Source organism: Sciurus carolinensis, chromosome 8, assembly GCF_902686445.1.
Source record: "Sciurus carolinensis chromosome 8, mSciCar1.2, whole genome shotgun sequence".
In the NCBI taxonomy this organism is placed as follows: domain Eukaryota; kingdom Metazoa; phylum Chordata; class Mammalia; order Rodentia; family Sciuridae; genus Sciurus; species Sciurus carolinensis.
Genome location: NC_062220.1, coordinates 129,233,873 through 129,252,818, shown reverse-complemented (window position 1 = coordinate 129,252,818; position 18,946 = coordinate 129,233,873). Strand labels below are relative to the sequence as shown.

Below are 18,946 nucleotides of genomic sequence, written 5' to 3'. Positions count from 1 at the left end.
TGAACATACTTCTCTCTCCACGACTTCAGGTAAAATTTCTTCAAAGGGCTAAAACCTTCACTAACTAAACCTATAGGTACTAAAACAGTGGCAAAGTCAGGCAAAACATCTTTGGGTTCACAAGTCAGTAAATATTTTATTCTCCTTAAATATAACTAGAAGTACATGTATATTCCCTGTCAGAGACTAATTTCAGAAAGGTCTTACTCCTCTTGAACCATCTATCCAGCAGAAAATGATGCCAAATTAAGAATTAAAAAACAGATTCCCAAGAATTTATTGTCATTCAATGATTTTAAATCTTTCTTATATACTTATGAAATGCATTTTGATATCTACTTAACACCAAGAATTATATGTAATATTATTCACCTATTTTATATTCTACAATTAGCTTTTTATAAAACACATTTTAAAAGTTTTTTGAAAGAAAAAAGTAAACAAGCACAAAAAGGATTCTCAAAGACAAAGAGCTTCTAAGTCTCAGAACTGTGATCAAAGATAGTGGATGTCTTGTTACTCAGTAGGCACTCAAATGATACTCACAGTCATTTAAAGTGCCAGGAGCAGGGGACACAGCTTAGTGGTACAGTGCTTGCCTCATTTGCAGAAGACCCTGGGTTCAATTCCCAACACCAACCCCAAAAAAAGGGTTTAAGGAAAAAAAGGTCAACTTTCTCCAAAAAAATATGAGTCAGCATTGATAAGGATCTTAAAATTGTAAATCCAAATGAAGTACAAGATAAAGCTAAAACATTAGTAAAAATGACTAGAAAGATGACAGAAGAAAGACAAGATAAAACAAAAGCTTAATCTAATATCAAGATTAAAAAAAAGAAAACTCAAAATGGATCAAAGACTGTGGAATTCGACCAGAAACTATGTAAGTCCAGGAAGAAAACATAGCATCAACACTTCAGCTTTAGGCACAGGCAATGATTTTCTCAAGAAAACCCTTAGCCCTAAATTCAGGAAAAAATGCCAAGAGTTAATAAGTGGGAGGGTATCAAATAAACAAGCTTCTGCCCAGCAAAGGCAACAATAAGGAAATGTGAAGAGAGAACCCACACAATGGGAGAGAAATCTTTGCTAGCTACTCTTCTGATAAAGGATCGGTACCCAAAATACATAGAGCTCAAAAAACTTTACACCAAATCTCACACACACACACACACACACACACCAAAAAAAAAAAAAAAAAAAAAAAAAAAAAAAAAAAAAAAAAAAAAAATCAAATAACCCACTTAATAAATAGGCAAATGAATTAAACATATGCCTTTCAAAAGAATACAAATGGCCAACAAATACATGAAAAAATATTCAATATCATTATCAATCAGGGAAATGCAAATCGAAACTACTCTGAAATTTCATCTCATACCAGTCAGAATGGCAGTCATCAAGAACACAAAAAAAGAGCACTTTTACACTATTGGTGGAACTGTAGACTAGTAACACCACTATAGAAATCAGTATGGAGGCTCCTCAAAAGTCTAGGCATAGAAACACCATGTCATTTGCAGAGAAATGGATGGACCTAGAGACCATCATGTTAAGGATCAGGTCAAGGATCTTATGTTTTCTCTTACATGCACAAGCTTGAGTGGAAAAAGGGAAACAAAGATAAAATTAAAAAAGGGAGATTGGTAGAGAAAAGGGACCAAGGGGTAAGAGGTGGGGAGGAAGGGGTAAGTGCTGGGAAGTGATATTAGCCAAATTTTATTGCTACAACTGTGTGCATGTACAAATACCTAACAATAAATCCCATCAATATGTACAACTACAATGCACCAATGAACAATGTGGGGCCTGGGCGTGGAAGCACAGGCCTATAATCCCAGTGACTCAGGCAGCTGAGACAGGAGGATCACAAGTTCAAAGCCAGCCTCAGCAACTTAGTGAGGCCCTAAGCAACTCAACAAGACCCTGTCTCTAATAAAATAAAAAATAAGTTTAAAAAAAGGGCTGGCGATGTGGTTCAGTGGTTAAGCATCTCTGGGTTCAATCCCCAGTACCCAAAAAAACCAAAAGGGGTGGGGGATATGGACTAAGGTCTTTTTAATATTTTTGAACCCTGCTATAGATACCAGTACTAGAAAAGATGAGCTCTCAGTTATTTTTCTGATACTCAGAGCCCTGAGAATTAGCTCAGCTTTTGAAGAGCCCACAGGATGGAAGCATGGGTAATATCAATTCTCCACTGAAAGGCCCAAAGTGGTTACCAACAACATGGATAAATACAGCCTGATGTTGACCAATTATACTTATATAAATTATTTTCCTCTGTAAATCTTGGTCACAATTGACAAGATTTTTTTGTATACAGTGGGGGAAAAAACTCCACAAGACAATCACTTTCTAGCTACTCTTCACAGAGCCTCTTTATTTCAACAGTTAAGACAATCGAATCTAGTGGGAGAAAGTCAGGAAATTAGATTTCCATTGAACTTTGAGGCTTACCATCCTGAGCTGGCATCTAGTACAGGAAAAAGCTCCAGGTCAGGAAGGAAGACTATTTGCCCTGCATTACTGGGCTGTAAGTTTATGTTGTTATGGGCACCAGCACAATAGAGCAAATATAAGAGCAAGGAAGCAAAAAGCTGACTGGAGAAGACAATTTGGTCCATCTGATCAGCATATTAATGAGACTGCGACTACCTAAAAGTTCCCAAACGTGTCCAAATAATTTGAATTTTCCCAAAAATTAATTACTGGATTAGGGTTGGTACTGTAAAAATAGTACACAGGTTAAGGGGTTATTTTTATTTTTATCTAATCTAATCTTGGTCTACATTACAAATATAGACTTACAGAAAAGAAAGATACCACCTAGCTAAAGGATTTTAGAATGCATAGATGGTTTGACCTATATCTTTTGAAATTTTCTTCTGAAAAAAAAAAAGGGGGGGGGATTAAAAAATTATTCTAGAAGATGGTAAACCTCATCAGAAATGCAAATTATTTCACAAAAGTCAGGATTTAAGGCTAGATCTCCCATTTTTCTTTATTTTATTCTCCATAATTTGTGGAATTTTATTACTTCTATTCTTCACATCTTTGGCCTTGTGAAGGAATATGATTTCCTCTTTTACTCTGCATTATCACTTCACTTCCTGCTATTTTAAAGTCTCCCAGAGGAATTCTAGTGTTCAAAAATTAAAACATACACCAGCATTTTAAATAATGTTGGCTTGTAATACATTCTTGCACAGCTTTAGAGTCAGCCTGCCTGCCTCAAAACCCAATTCAGGCACTTATTAGTTCTGCAATCTTGAGAAGTCACTTTTTCTTTCTCATGATTCCAATGGAAACAGTATCTCATAATGTTGTAAAGATTAGGTGAGCTAATATCCACATACATTAGCTATTGCCATTAATACCCTGTTGTGGATCAGTGACTAAACTATAAACTCTCTAGGTATATGTTTTGAGCTCTCAAAACAAATATAATCATCTCCCCTAACAGACTCAAGGGATTATTGTAGAATCAACAATTAAATTTAAAAAGCCTTTTAAAAAGTGTTTATTGCAGAGGGAACAACTGCTAAGTTTACATGAGAACTACAGTTAAAATATACATAGAAATGCACAAAAAACTATGTAAATACTATAACATAATAAATGCTTAATAAAACTACTCTAAATGGGCAAAGATTACTTCGTTAAGCAAAACTAAACTCCAAAACTTCAAATATCATTATGCTTTAACTTTAAAGCTAGTATTTATTAAATTATGTACTAATCACTAGGTTATATATTTTACACACATTATCTCATTTAATCCTCATAGGGTTGTTGAGGTAGGTGCCACTTATCCCCATGTCACAGTGGGGGCTCCAAGTTTCCAAGGGATCAAGTAACTTGACCAAGATCATAAAGTTAGTATGCTTCTAGATTCTAAAATACCAGAAAACAGACACCTCCCCGGGATTTGACAAGATTTACCTGTATGCCCCAGTTTTCCCCTAAAACAATGATAGGATCTTCTCAAATTCTCCAAATATTATAATCTATAACAAAATACTAAAACTTAGACACTAAGGGTAATAGATCATTATTATCAGTTTTATATTAAAATGTAAATGTGACAAGGGAGAATATCAGAAGTTATACGTATAAGAGAAAAAGTGGGCTCTTAAATATCCAGACAGGGTACCACCCTGACAAGTACTTTAATACAAATACTAAACATACTAAAAATTCTGACGGCATATCGATCTGAGGTCCTATGTGAAATATTTTGCCAACTCTGAGGTCTACCTAAGAACATTAAAGCTAAACTCTAAAAACTCAAAGAATTGCTTGTGGTTATATAAGAGAATGTCTTTATTCCTAGTAAATACAAACTCAAATACTTAGAGACAAAGGGGCACAGTGTCTCCAACTCTCAAATGATTCATGGAGCAAAAATGGAGAGAGAAGTGCATATGAAACAAAACGTAATCAACTAGTGAAGAGCACTGGGAGTTCTTGTATTATTTCTAGATCATATACTAAATTTCAAATTGGATCCTAGCAAAAAGTTTTTTTAACCTGAAACAAATATAACAGAAAATCAATATTAGTTTAGATAGGTACATGAACATACTGGATTCACTACATCACACTACTTTCTTCATTATTTTCCTTATGATAAAGAAAATTCAAATGATAAAAAACCTTTATATTCTAGTTCCAGTAAAATATACTCTGACCATGAGGAATGCAATATATGTTAGGATCTCTTACCTTATTCATCATATGAATCATAACTGCCATTCCTCCCTCTGATTGTAACTTTACTAATAGGTTAGGTATGCCCCTATTTACTACCAAAAAAAAAAAAAAAAAAAAAAGGAATATTCTGAAAAGGACTTCTATAAAATGAAAAACAAGAACCAAAGGTATTATTGTGATAGAAGACACAATTGTGATTATGTCTTGAGAATATGTATTGATTGAAAAAGAGTGGGAGGAAATCTAGAAAAAGAAACATTCTGTATCTTAATATGTATATAATTACATGGGCCAAACACATGTATAATGTTACACAAAGGCTTTACTTTAAGAATACTACATTTTATGTATATTACATTCCACTGTTGTAAATAAGTACAAGACATGCTTAGAAAACAGAGAACTTCTTGGTTCAAATCCCAAAACCTACAATTCAATAAACTGAAATAAATTATTCGAGTACTCAGATTTACAACCAATCCTTCCAATTCTGCCCAACCTACCTCTGAGGTATTTTGGAATTTGTTTTGTTTTTAGAATAATCATTACAGATTTTTGAATAGAAGGCAAGATTGAGGTACTTGCAAAGAAGAGCAAAGAATTGGCTGTCAAGAGGTCTGACCAAGTAAATTTGATAAATGTATAAAATTAGGTGTCTTTAAAAGGTCTAGAAGTGTCCATCAACAGTTGAATCAATAGAGTAAATGTAGTGTGTATATATACAACAGAATAGTGTGTTAACGTAAAAGAAAAAGAAAAGAAAGAGAAAAGAACAAATTACTCAACTAGGCGCAGTGGTTTACACCTGTAATCCCAGTTATTCAGGAGCATCCCAAGTTTGAGGCCAGGCTTAGCAACTCAGCTAAGGCTCTAAGTAACTTTAGTGAGACCCTGTCTCAAAATAAAGAAGGGCTGGGGATGTAGCCCAGTGGTAAAGTGCCCCTCGGTTTAATCCCTGGTACAAATTTTTAAAAAAAGAAAGAAGAAAAAGAACATATTCCTGTCATCTGAAACATGGATAAACCTAGAGGATCTTATGTTGAATGAAATAAGCTAATAAACACTGAGAAAACTACCACACAATCTCACTCATGTGAAATTTTAAAGTTATCAGACAAGCAGCAAGTAGAATTGTGATTACCAAAAGCTTAGGTGATTAGGAAGGACAGGCAGATGGGAGAAGTTGGTCAAAGGCTATAAAACTGGAGTCAGACAGGAGTATTTTTTAAATGTCCTGAATGGGCAAATACATAGAAACTGAAAGTAGGTAAGTAGTTGCTTGAAGCCAAGAAAGGGAAGAATACCTGGAAGGAAAGGGAGAATCACTAGTAACAGCTATAGAGTTTCATTTTGGGATAATAAAAATTCTAAAGTCGTGGTAATTGCTTCACCATTCTGCGGACAAACTAAAAACCATTCAATTTTACATTTTGAATGGATGACGTATGATTTGTGAATTGCATCTCAATAAAGATATTTTCAAAGATGGGGCCAGAAATCAGATTGGGCATACTCCTCTCACCTCCACTGCCTCAGTCGCTTTCTGGGAAAAAAAGAAAATAAAAATAAACATCCCTCTGTTTATTTTTATTGGGAATAATGCATTATGTTTTAAAAACAGTTTTGGTCAAAACTTAATACAATATCACTTTGAATGGTGTCCTGTTTTCAAAGTAATATCCATATGTACAGGAAAATATAAGCCAAAAAATGTATTTAATGGTTACGATGACCATTAAACTAACTTTTAAGAGCCACTTTGAATGGTGTCCTATGTTCAAAGTAATATCCATATGTACAGGAAAATATAAGCCAAAAAATGTATTTAATGGTTAAGATGACCATGAAACTAACTTTTAAGAGCCAAGTATGGAAATGGATAGGAGCAGATTAGTTACTGCTCTCTTCCTTCCACTGGCCTGTATCTAATTTCAGAGATTCACTGTTAACTTTTCTATGTTAGTATTTCCACTGCAGAATTTAACACAAAAATTTTTATTTAATAGTGAAGTTACCAAGTCACCATTCAGAAACAACTCTTAGCTGAGGAAATTCAAGATTTAAACCAGTAATTATTTTGTTTATGTTCTTAATAACAAACAATATAATCACAAACTCAGAAATCCTCATAAAAGATCTGGAAATAAATGTTTCTATTAAATTCTGTAAGAGGCAAAAAAAAAAAAAAAAAAAACCTACAGTGACAGGGAGATCAGATCAGTAATTCACTGGGGCAGGAGGGAGAAATGATGGCAAATGGACACATGGAACCCTGTTAGTAGTGATGGGAATATTCCATATTTTGAATGGGCAGTGATTTCCTAAGTTCATACATCTCTCAAAAACAGCTAGGTGAGGAGTTGGGGCTAACACTCAGTGGCAGAGTGCTTGCCTAGCACACGAGGCACTGAGTTCGATCCTTAGCACTGTATAAAAAAATAAATAAAGGCAGTTTGACCATCTATAACTACAAAATCTAAAAAAAAAAAAAAAAGGCTAGATGAATTTTATAACATACAAATTTACCTTAATAAAGCTCACTTTAAATAAAAAGTTCACTTGAAAAAGTAAAAATATGCAGACACAAGCCAAACTTCAAAATATTATCAGGAAATTAAATACTAATAAACAAATTCAGTGAATTTGATTTAACTTAAATTAAAAGGCAATGTGTATGGAACCCAGTGCTTCTCCCACCAGAGTAATTTGGCTCTCCATATCCTTCACACACTACTCCCGCTACTCAACTATTTGCCCAACTATAGTAGAAGCATTTCAGTCAAAATATAAACTTTCCCTTTAAGCATTAGAATACCTTTAGAAATGGCATCTGGAGAAATAAATAACAAATGCACACTCTTCTAACCTATCCATAAGACAATAATCTAAAAAGAAGTACATCCATTAAAAAATTGCCTGTGTTTCATAAGAGAGAAAAAAAACTTGAAAAAGACAAAAGAACACTGGGAATGATATTAGCCATATATCATGTGCATAAGTGAATATGTAACAACAAATCCCACCATTATAATTATAATGCAGTAATGACAGGATTTCATCCTTTTTATGTATTCTATATGTATTTACACATCACATTTTCTCTATCCAGTCATCAGCTGAAAGATACTTAAGCAGATTCCATTTCTTGGCTATTACGAATAATGCTGCAAGGAATCTAAGATTGCAGATATCCTTTCTATTTGCTTTCATTCCTTTTGGATATGTAACCCATAGCAGGATTGCTGGATCATGTAGTAGCTCTATTCATTTTTTGAGGAATCCCTATACTGTTTTCCATAATGGCTGTGATGTTAAGTGAAAAAGGTCAGGCACAAAAAGACACATACGTCATCATCTCATTTATATAGGGAATCTAGAAAAAGATCCCCTAAAGTTCTGAGTAGAAAAGAACAGCAGTTACTAGAGGTTGGGAGAGGGGGATGAGGAAAAGTTGGTCAACAAGCACCACAATACAGTAACACAACAGAAATAGGTCGTATTGCTCAGTAGCGTGACTACAGGAAACTATTACACTGAGCATTTCAAAAATGCTAAAAGAAAGGATTTTGAACATTTTTACCACAAAGAAATGACATATGTTTAATCAGATAGATAAATTTACCCTACTGAACATAACACAGTGTGTATATACATTAAAACATCACAATGGCAACCCATAAATATATGCGATATTACCTTGTCAATTAAAAAAAGTTTCTAATTTTAAAAAACCACTAACTGTAGTTGGGCATGGTGGCATACACTTGTCTCAGCTACTCATGAGGCCAAGGCATGAGGACAGCAAAAGTTCAAGGTCAAGGGCAGCTTGAGCAACACAGCAAAACCCTTAACTAACACTGGGATGAAGTATGTTTAAGAATGTAGCTCAATGGTACAGCAAACACTTGCCTGGCATACACAGGGCCCTACATTCAATTCCCACCACCACCCAAAAAAGAAAAAAAGGGGAAAAAAATGTTTTAAATATTCTTGGCCAAGCATGGTAATGCACATCTGTAATCCCAGATACTCAGGAGACTAAGGTAGAAGGATCCTGAGTTCAAGGACAGCCTGGGAAACAAGTAGAGACCACCATCTTTTAAAAAATAAAATAAAATGATACTTATTAAGCACTCAAAAAAAAAAGTTAAATAATTCACACTTTCCAATTTCAAAACTTATTACAAAGACATAGCAAATCAAGACAATGTGATATTCATGTAAAAACAGACATAGATCAATGGAATAGAATTGAAAGTCTAGAAATAAACTCTTACATATAAGGTCAATTGATTTTTTACAAGAATGCCAAGACAGTTCAATTAAGAATCATCATTTTTTTTTCAACAAATAATGGTATGACTTGTAAATATCCACAAAGGAATGAAAATGGAACTCTACCTCAGAGTATATACAAAAATAAACAAAAATGAAAAACCATTACATAAGAGCAATATATGAACAAAAACATTTCCACTATTATAATAAAACAGGAGTAAATCTTTATGACCTTGGATTCAGCAATTATTTCTAAGACAAGAAACCAGAAAGACAAGACTGAAGAAAAAATAGATACATGGGATTTCATTAAAATTAAGTGTTTTTGTGCTCCAAAGGTCATAATCAAGACAGGAAAAAGTCCACCCAAGGATAAAGCTTTTTGTTTTTGTTTTTGTTTTGGTACTGGGGATTAAACCCAGGAGCACTTAACCAAGTGAGCTACATCCCCAGCACCACCATCATCACCACCAACCCCCCACATTTTTTTTGTTTATTTTTGGAGACAGGGCCTGGCTAAGTTGCTGAGGTTGGCTTTGAAATTGTGATCCTTCTGCCTCAGCTTCTAGCAAGCATTTTTGTCTGTAATAAATAACTCCTATAACTCAACAATGTTTCAAAGTTCTCAATTAAAATATGAGCTACTGATCTGAATAGACATATTTCTGAAGAAGATACAAAAATGGCCATAAGCACTTGGAAAAATGCTCAACATGATTAGTCATTAAGGAATTATAACTCAAACCAAAATGGGGTACTATTTTAAAACCACTAGGATGACTAGATTAAAAAAGACAAATAGGGCTGTGGGTACAGTTCACTGGTAGAGCATTTATTTACCTAGGATTCAATCCCAAGTACTACCAAAAAATGTTAATTAAAAAAAAAAATGTAGTCAAGGATGCAGAGAAACTGGAACCCAACACTGCTGGTAGGAATCTGAAATGCATAGCTCCATTATGGAAAAGCATGTGATAGCTCTTCAAAAAATTAAACATACAATTACCATATGACTCAGCAATTTCAACCCCAGGTATAACCAAAACAACCAACATGTGTTCACACATGTAAACATGTTCATAGCAACAATATTCATAATAGTGAAAATGTAGAAATAGCCAATGAATGAATGTGGTATATTCATAAAATGGAATATTAAACAAACCTTAAAAGCAATGAAGTACTAACAAAACACTTTGACATGAATGAACCTTACAACACTGCTAAATGAAAAGTCAGACAGAAAAGGTCACATACTGTATAATTCCATTTACATAAACTATCCAAAACAGATAAATTCATAAAAACAAAATCCATAGAAACAAACACTCAATTAGTAGTTACCAGGGATAGAAAGATGGTAACCGGAATAACAAGCATGGGGCATTTGGGGGGGGGGGGGGGGGGGGTTCTAAAATTAGTGGTGATAACTGCATAACTCTGAATATAATAAAAGCTTATTTTCTTAAAAACAAAAAAGTAGTATTTTTACATTCTTACTCTTTTGTTCCTTTTCTTAAAAGCAGAACTTACCCTTTGAAGTATATTTGCAATTATCAAGGTTTACGACACCTGAAACCTCTGTATCTAGATAGAACAGAGGAGACACAAAGTTTAACATCAGCTTCCAAAAACAACCAACAAACTAAAGAGGGGGTTGGGGATGTAGCTGTAGTATAACATGCACAAACTCTGGGCTTGATTCCTAGCGGGACAAAAAAAGGAAAAGGGAAAAAATGTTTAGGCTATTACCTAAGACAACCAAATCAATGATAAACATCAATATGGATAATCAAGTCAAAATCTAGCAATTCTATTCATGATCCAAACTATAAAAGGGGGAGCTGTGGATGCAGCAACACACACATACACACACACACACACACACACACACACAGGAAATTAAGAAAACAATTCCATGTACAATAGCATCAAAAAGAATAAACACTCAGGTATAAACTTAAGAAACCAGACTGATACATTTATAACTATGAAATGCTGCCCAAAATTGAATATACAAATAAATGGAAAGATAATCATGTGAAAATGTCAATACTACCCAAAGTGATCTACAGATTCAATACAATCCCTACCAAAATTTCAATCGTGGGCGGGGTTGTGGGTCAGCGCTTGCCTAGCATGTGTGAGGCCCTGGATTCTATTGTCAGCACCACATATAAATAAATAAATCTAAAGGTTCATCCAAAACTAAAACAATATGTTTTAAATTTTCAATCTTTTTTTGCAGAAATAGACAATTTAATCCTAAAATTTACATAGAATTTCAAAGGACCCTCTATCTCCAAAACAACCTTGAAGATCAAGAACAATGTTACAGAACTCTTGACTTCAAAATATACTACAAAACTACACTCATTCAAGCAGTATTGAGGTAGAACAGCTGCCAAGCATGAGCAAGGACTCTAGGTTCCCTCCCCAGCACCACAAAAAAGTAAAACCAAACCAAACCAAAAAAAAAAAAAAAAAGCCAATGTGAAAGCTAGTGTAGATACATAAACTAATGGAATGAAATATAGAATCCAGAAATATACAGTAGTCCCCCCGCCCAGTTTCACTTTCTGTAATTTCATTTACCCAAGGTCAACCACAGTATGAAAATTTTAAATATTAGCATTAAAATTCCAGAAACAATTCATAAGTTTTAAATTGCATGCTATTCTGAGTATCATAATGAAATATTCTGTCCCAGGACATGAATCATGCCTTTGTACACTATCTGCCCTTTAGTTACTTAACACCCACGTCAACTATCAAATCAACTACTGCAGTATCACAGTGCTTGTGTTCAAGTAACCCTTATTCATAGCCTAATACTCACAAAACTGTCATTCATCATTCACCTCATTTCATCTCATCACAGGTATTGCCTCATCTCACATCATGACAGGAAGGATCAGTACAATACAAGAAGATATTTTGAGAGAGGAAACCAAATTTACATAACTTTTATTACAGTGTATTGTTATTATTTCATTTTATTATTATTATTCTTTTTTTATTATCGCTAATCTCTTACTTTGGCTATTTTATAAATTATCATAGGAATTATCATAGTACTATCCACAGTTCCAGGCACCTACAGACTTTGGAACATCCTATCCATGGACAAAAATGACTACTATATGATCAAGTTATTTTTAACAAAGATACCAAGACAATTTAGTAAGGAAAGGACAATCTTTTCAATAGTCTGGGAAAATTGTATGTGCCTAAACAAAAGAATAAAGTTGGACCCTTCTTTTACACTGAATACAAAAATTAAATCAAAATGATAAAGACATAAGCATAAGAGCTAAAATTATAACTCTTATGAAGAAACAGGGGGAAAAACTTCATGACATTGCATTTAGCAATGATTTCTTGAGTAATGCAACCAGACAAAATACTGTAATAAACATAAAATACTGTAACAAGTTATGTCAATGTGGTTTCCTCTCTCAAAATATCTTCTTATATTGTATTTATCCTTCCTGTCATAATATGAGCTGATATAATTCCTATGTGACAAGACAGAGAGGTAAATGATAGGCTTTGTGATGTAATGTTAAGCTATGGATAAGGGTTACTTGAACATAAGCACCATGATACTGCAACAGTTGATTTGTCAGATGACATGGCTATTAAAGTGACTAAAAGACAAAGAAAAATAAACTATACTACATCAAAATGAAAATCTTTTGTGTCTCAAAGAGCACTATAACAGAACACAAAGGCAACTTTGTATGTACAAAACATGTATCTGATAAAGGATTCATATCCAGAATATATTTTAAAATGTCTACAACTCAACAACAAATACAACTCAAAAATGGGCAAAATACTTTGTTATGGATTTGTGTCCCCTCAAATCTCAGATGTTGAAGTCCTAATCCCTAACATGACAAGATATTTGAAGGTAAGATCTTTACAACTGCAATGAAGATGAAATAAGATCATTTAGTTAAGTCAAGATTCAAAAGATTACTGAGTTTGTCAGAGACACAGAGAGCTCACTCTCTAAGAGGAGAGCCCTCACCCAACACTGAACATTGTCAGAACACTGATCTTGGGTTTTTCAACCTCCAGAACTAAGAGAAAATGAAGTTGTTGTTTAAGCCACCCAGCCTATTTTGTTATGGTAGCCTGGAAACTAGCAGACTTGAAAAGACATTATTCCAAAGATATACAAAAGGTCACTATGTATCAAAAAAGATGTTCAACATCACTAGTCATTAGAGTCATGTAAATCAAAACCACAATGGGATACTACTTCACATCCATTAAGATTGCTACTTTTAAAAAATTTCCTTTTAGGGCTGGGCCAGTGGCTCAGTGGTAGAGTACTGGCCTTTCATGTGTGCGTCATTGGGTTCGATCCTTAGTACCACATAAACAAAGGTACTATGTCCATCTACAACTAAAAGAATACATTAAAAAAAGAAACTTAAAAAATTTTTAAGTATTGGGCAGGAAATGGAGAAAACACAACCTTAGTATACTGCTGGTACAAATGCAAAATACAGCCACTATGGAAATGACATGGAGATTTCTCAAAAAATTAAGCACAGAATAACCATGATTCAGCAATTCCATTTCTGGGTATATACCCAAAATAAACAAAAGCAGGAACTTGAATAGATGTTTGTACACTTATGTTCATAACATCATTATTCCCCACAGCTAAATATTTTCAACTATCTATCAGTGGATGAATAAACATAATGTGGTACATATATTTAATGGGTACTATTCAGTCTTTAAAAGGAAGGTAATTCTGATCCATGTCACAACAGATAAACCTTGAAGACTTTCAGTTAAGGGAAATAAGCCAGTCACAAAAAGACAGATACTCTGTTTCCACTTATACAGACGTACTTACAGTAGGGAGGTTTATAGAAAATGTGAATGGTGGTTGCCAGGGGCTGGTGGGAGGGGAGAACAGTCAATTAGAGTTTAATGAATACAGTTTTAGCAGAAAAGGATGAAAAAGTTCTGAAAATGGACGGTGGCAAGAGTTGCAAAACAATACAAATGTACTTACTAGCCACAGAATTATACACTTGAAAAAACATAATAAAGTGAATGAAGAATTTCAGAAGATGAGCATGAGCAATCCATTAATAATAATAAAATGCTAAGCTTTCTCAAAAGAAACTCCCCAAAAATCAAACAGAATATTCACTAAGATTTTGTAATATTAAAAAAAAAAAGAGAGAGAGAGAGATTGTAAATTACTACAGGCCACCCATGCACCTCAAAAAAAAAAAGAAAGAAAGAAAGAAAAAAATAGAGTTTTTGTTGTACCTGACATACTAAATTTCTAAGCTTGGTGTGTGTGAGTGTGCATGTGTGCTGGGGATAAAATCTAAAGCCTTATGTATCCTAAGCATGCCCCTCCACCACTAGGCTACAACCCCAACCCTCTAAGCTTTTCTTTAAAAAAAAAAAAAAAAAAAAAAAAAAAAACTGATGGGTTGGGTATGTAGCTCAGTGGAAGAGTGCTTGCTCAGCATACACCAAGACCCAGATCCAATCTTTAGCACTGGGGGGAAAAAAAAAAAAAAAAAAAGCAGCAAAATCTTAAGAAATTAAGCAGTCATTCAGATATTCAGATATATTCAAAGAAGAGTGTTAAAAGAAAGGAAAATCAAAACCTTAAAAGTTTATCTTTGTATTTCGTTAGTATCAGTCTTTAGGCCAAATGTAACAAAGATTTAAAAAAAAAAAAAAGCTGGGGCTGGGGATATAGCTCAGTTGGTAGAGTGTTTACCTCGTAAGCATGAGGCCCTGGGTTCAATCCCCAGTACCGCAAAAAAAAAAAAAAAAAAAAGGCTGAGTTCATAGAGCCCGCCTGTAATACCAACAATTCAGGAGGCTGAGACAGGAGGATCACAAGTCCAAAGCCAGCCCAGACATCTCATGAGACTCCATCTCAAAAAATAAAAAGGGTTTGGGAAGTAGCTCCATAGTTCAGCACCCCTGATATCAACCCTCAGTACTGCAAAAGAGAAAACTATTTTTTAAAAAGCTTTACGGGGTGGGGTGCAGTGGCCTATAATCCCAGCGGATAGGGAGGCTGAAGGACGTCAAGTTCAAAGTCAGCCTCTGCAACTTAACAAGGCCCTAAGCAAATAGCAAGACCCAGTCTCAAAATTAAACATTAAAGGCTGGGGATGTGGCTCAGTGATAGAGTACCCCTGGATTCAATCCCTGGTACAAAAAAAAAAAAAAGCTTTACCCATAATAGGTCTACACTATTCTTCCCATGCTTTCCTTTGGCTAAAATTCTCTTCTTACCATTTAAAAAGTTTAAATATTTTTTAGAGGTTTAAATATCAACCGTATCGTTGTTATGTAGGTACCCCAACAAATATGATAAAACATTCAGTCTCAATATCAGTAATCTTTCAGGTACCAAAACTTAATACACAAATTTAGCAAGATATTGTTTATTAAAATTCCACATCCAGTCAGGTGAGGCATGCCTGTAATCCAAGCAGCTCAAAAGACTGAGGCAGGAGGATCACTTTCAAAGCCAGCCTCAGCAACTCAGCAAGACCCTATCTCTAAATAAAATATAAAAAAAAGGGCTGGGGATGTGGCTCAGTGGTTAAGCGCCCCTGGGTTCACTCCCAGGTACCAAAAAGACAAAAACAAAAACAAACACACATTCATGTAGACTTCAACTTAAGCACCCCTTATATTCCTAGAGTCTTAATTCTCAGTCATGAATTTCCTGTTGGACTTTTTTTTTTTTTTTTTTTTTTTTTTAACATAGTGAGCAAAATGTTCTTCTCTCTAGCCTATAACACATGGTTTAATTAGCAGCAATGAGTCACTCACTTTAATTAGCACAATATGCAATGACCTAATAATTGTTTTAGCTAATAAGAAAAAACTAATGAGTTCATAAGTTATCTGATTAATTTTTTTTTTTGGGGGGTGGCATGTGCTGGGAATTAAACTCAAGGGCACTATACCACTGAGTTACATCCCCAAGTCCTTTTTTTTTTTTTTTTTAATATTTTTTAGTTGTAGATAGACAATATTTTATTTATTTTCATGTGGTGCTGAGGACTGAACCAAGTGCCTTACACATACAAGGCAAATGTTCCACCACTGAGTTACAATCCCAGGTCCCTTTTCATTTTCTTAAATTATTTTTTGTAGTTATAGGTGGACAGAATGCCTTTATTTTATTTATTATGTGGTACTAAGAATCGAACCCAGTGCCTCATATGTGCTAGGCAAGCACTGACACTGAGCCACAACCCCAGCCCTGACCCTTTTTATTTTTTGAGACAGGGTCTTAATAAGCTGCAAAGGCTAGCCTTGAACTTGTGATCTTCCTACTTTAACCTTCTGAGTCACTGGGATTATATGCATGGGACACCACACCCAGATGATTAAATTTTTTAAATTTCCTTACTCTTAAAAATAATAAAAGTGTGCGGCATGGTGGCACATGCCCGTATTCCCAGCAACTTGGGAGGCTGAGGCAGAAGGATCACAAGTTCAAGGCCAGCCTCTCAGCAATTTAGCAAAGCCCTGTCTCAAAAATAAAAAATAAAAAGGGTTGGGGATGTAATTCAGTCCTGGGTTCAGTCCCTGTTACCTAATAATGATGATGATGATGATGATGATGATGATGATGAAAGAGTAAAACATACATATATGGTCATCAGCTAACATCCTAGTACAGTTAGATAATTGAAATACAATGTAAACATAATTTTACTGGGTTCAGTTTAATCTAGAAAAATATTTTCTATAGATTGAAACAAAGACTAGAAACATGCCAAAATGTGAATATAAATTAACGGTCCAGAAGTATTTACTAAATTTCATGGGCCAAATGTCTTAGTGGGCAAATATTATTTTAAGAAGAAAATTGTATTACTCTCTTGACAAAACATCCCTTTCTCCCTTCTTGGCTACCTCTTGCCTTCAATGTATATAAAACTGGAGAGTTTAAACCACTGCATTAGATACATCAGTAAGAACTCTAGGGCAAGAAAAAACATTTACTTTTAAGTATGTGCAGTATGGTACTAAGAATAAAATGTTCCATGCCAAGTGGTGGGGTCTACAAACCTCTCCCCCAGAAGGAAAAAAAAAAAAAAAAAAAAAGTAACATAAAATGAGATAATTTACTTAATGACTCAATGACTATTAGAAAAACTATGCAGTCACATGGTTTTTGTCCCCAAAGCATTAAGAGCAATAATTTTAGATTTTTACCTTACACTGAAATGTCCCTGGAAGAAAAGAAATAAGACACTATAACTAACTATATAAACAGACAAACCTCTCCTTGTATCCTTAAAAGCAAATAGTATTTTTGTACTTCTTAGAATCCATAACACATAGCATTTTTTAATTAAAATTCCCTTCACTCTTAACATTTAACATGATATATTCCCTTTAAATTAAAAGTTGACTAAGATTTTGGTAAAACCCCATGCCAAAAGTAGGTAGAAAACTACCAACTATTCAGAAAAATCTACCTACATGACACAAGAGAGCACCTTTATTGGAGTATTATTTCCCAACTCCTATTCCTTTTCCTTCATAGACTACTGACCTTATGTAGTGAGAAACTACACCTTTGTTCAACAATGCATCCAGAGTCTACTGCGTAACAGTTCCTAGAAAATAAGCAGTACTGATAAATACTTATTGTACTAACAAGCTTACGTTCTGCAAAGGAAAAAGGTAATATCAAAGACAAGATGTTTCAAGGCAAGAGAAATACTTCAAAGAATTCCCACCTGCAAATAAAATAAAATGTTAAAGTTCAAAATTAATCTGAACTCATGGAAGCTATAGAAATCAGATGACCAATTTAAAGATGCCTGCTTAACACCATGGACTTATTTTCCAGTACAAGAAGAAAAAATGTTATTCAAGCATGCATTGGGAGACTGGTGTAATAAAGAATTATCCATCTCTAAAGTATCAATAAGACAAGCACAGATCATGCTCTCTAACTTCAGGTTTTTCTCATGCCAGATAACATCAGCAATTACTAATCATTTCTAAATTAAACACTTTAATTCTTTGTCTTAACAACGTAAGACATTTGATAATTTCAGAGGGAAAACCATTTTACAGTTTCAAAACATATAAGCAACTTCCCTTTACTAAATGATCCTTTGATAGCTATTCAAAACCCATTTAATAGTGAACACTATTTACTCACAAGACCTTACAGCTACCCAAAGATCTTACTTAACCATACATATTGTGAAAATGTATATCTGCCTGTAAATGACTTTTTTACCAAGACATTTAAAAAAAGTATTAAGAAAAAGCACAATATTTTTATAACAATATTGTTTGCCTAGAAGTAACAATGATTTTAAAATGAGGGGAAGTTATTTGTCCTCATTTGTCAATATTTAAATGCCAAATCTGGCACAAAGATTTGTTACAGTGAAATAAAATGTCTGGTAAATAAGCATGGTTTGATTTATTAGGCAGATGAAAACCACACATTATGATTATGAAGTCTCATAGGCATGTACTGCAACTTGTGATGCACATCCCAGGGTAATTTTTAAAATCTTACCTGAAGGGTCTTTTCTTGGATAAGTGAAGACTGGCTTAATTCTGCTAACAAAATTGAAGCCTACAGACCTAAACAATGATCCAATTAGGAGGAGATACCTTTGGCAACACTTTAAGTAAATGTAATTTAATGCCTCCTTAATGTAAAAAATTAGCCATTTTCAATCACTTTTTCTCCTCCAATGTTACAGCAGATTTTTAAGAGCCTAGTGCTCTTGAATTATTTCCATATTCTAATGAATACCAGGTGGTTAGAGCCAATACAAAATCTTTTACTAAATGTACTGGGCAAGAACACAATATTCCAAAATTGAGTAGTGAGATTATAACTTAAAGCTGCTGTTAGTAGGCTACCTATAAAATGCTTAATAAGAAATAAGAA

At 34.1% G+C, this 18,946-nt stretch overlaps 1 protein-coding gene and 1 non-coding gene across 14 annotated transcripts in view; one reads left to right on the top strand and one right to left on the bottom strand.

Annotated features, from left to right (window-relative positions):
• Positions 1-18,946, bottom strand: part of Mtmr3 (myotubularin related protein 3) — a 122,282-nt gene that overhangs the window by 79,521 nt on the left and 23,815 nt on the right. The gene's annotated exons all lie outside the window — the stretch shown is intronic.
• Positions 14,733-14,806, top strand: Trnat-cgu (transfer RNA threonine (anticodon CGU)). The gene has a single exon. It is a non-coding gene; the product is annotated as a tRNA-Thr (tRNA).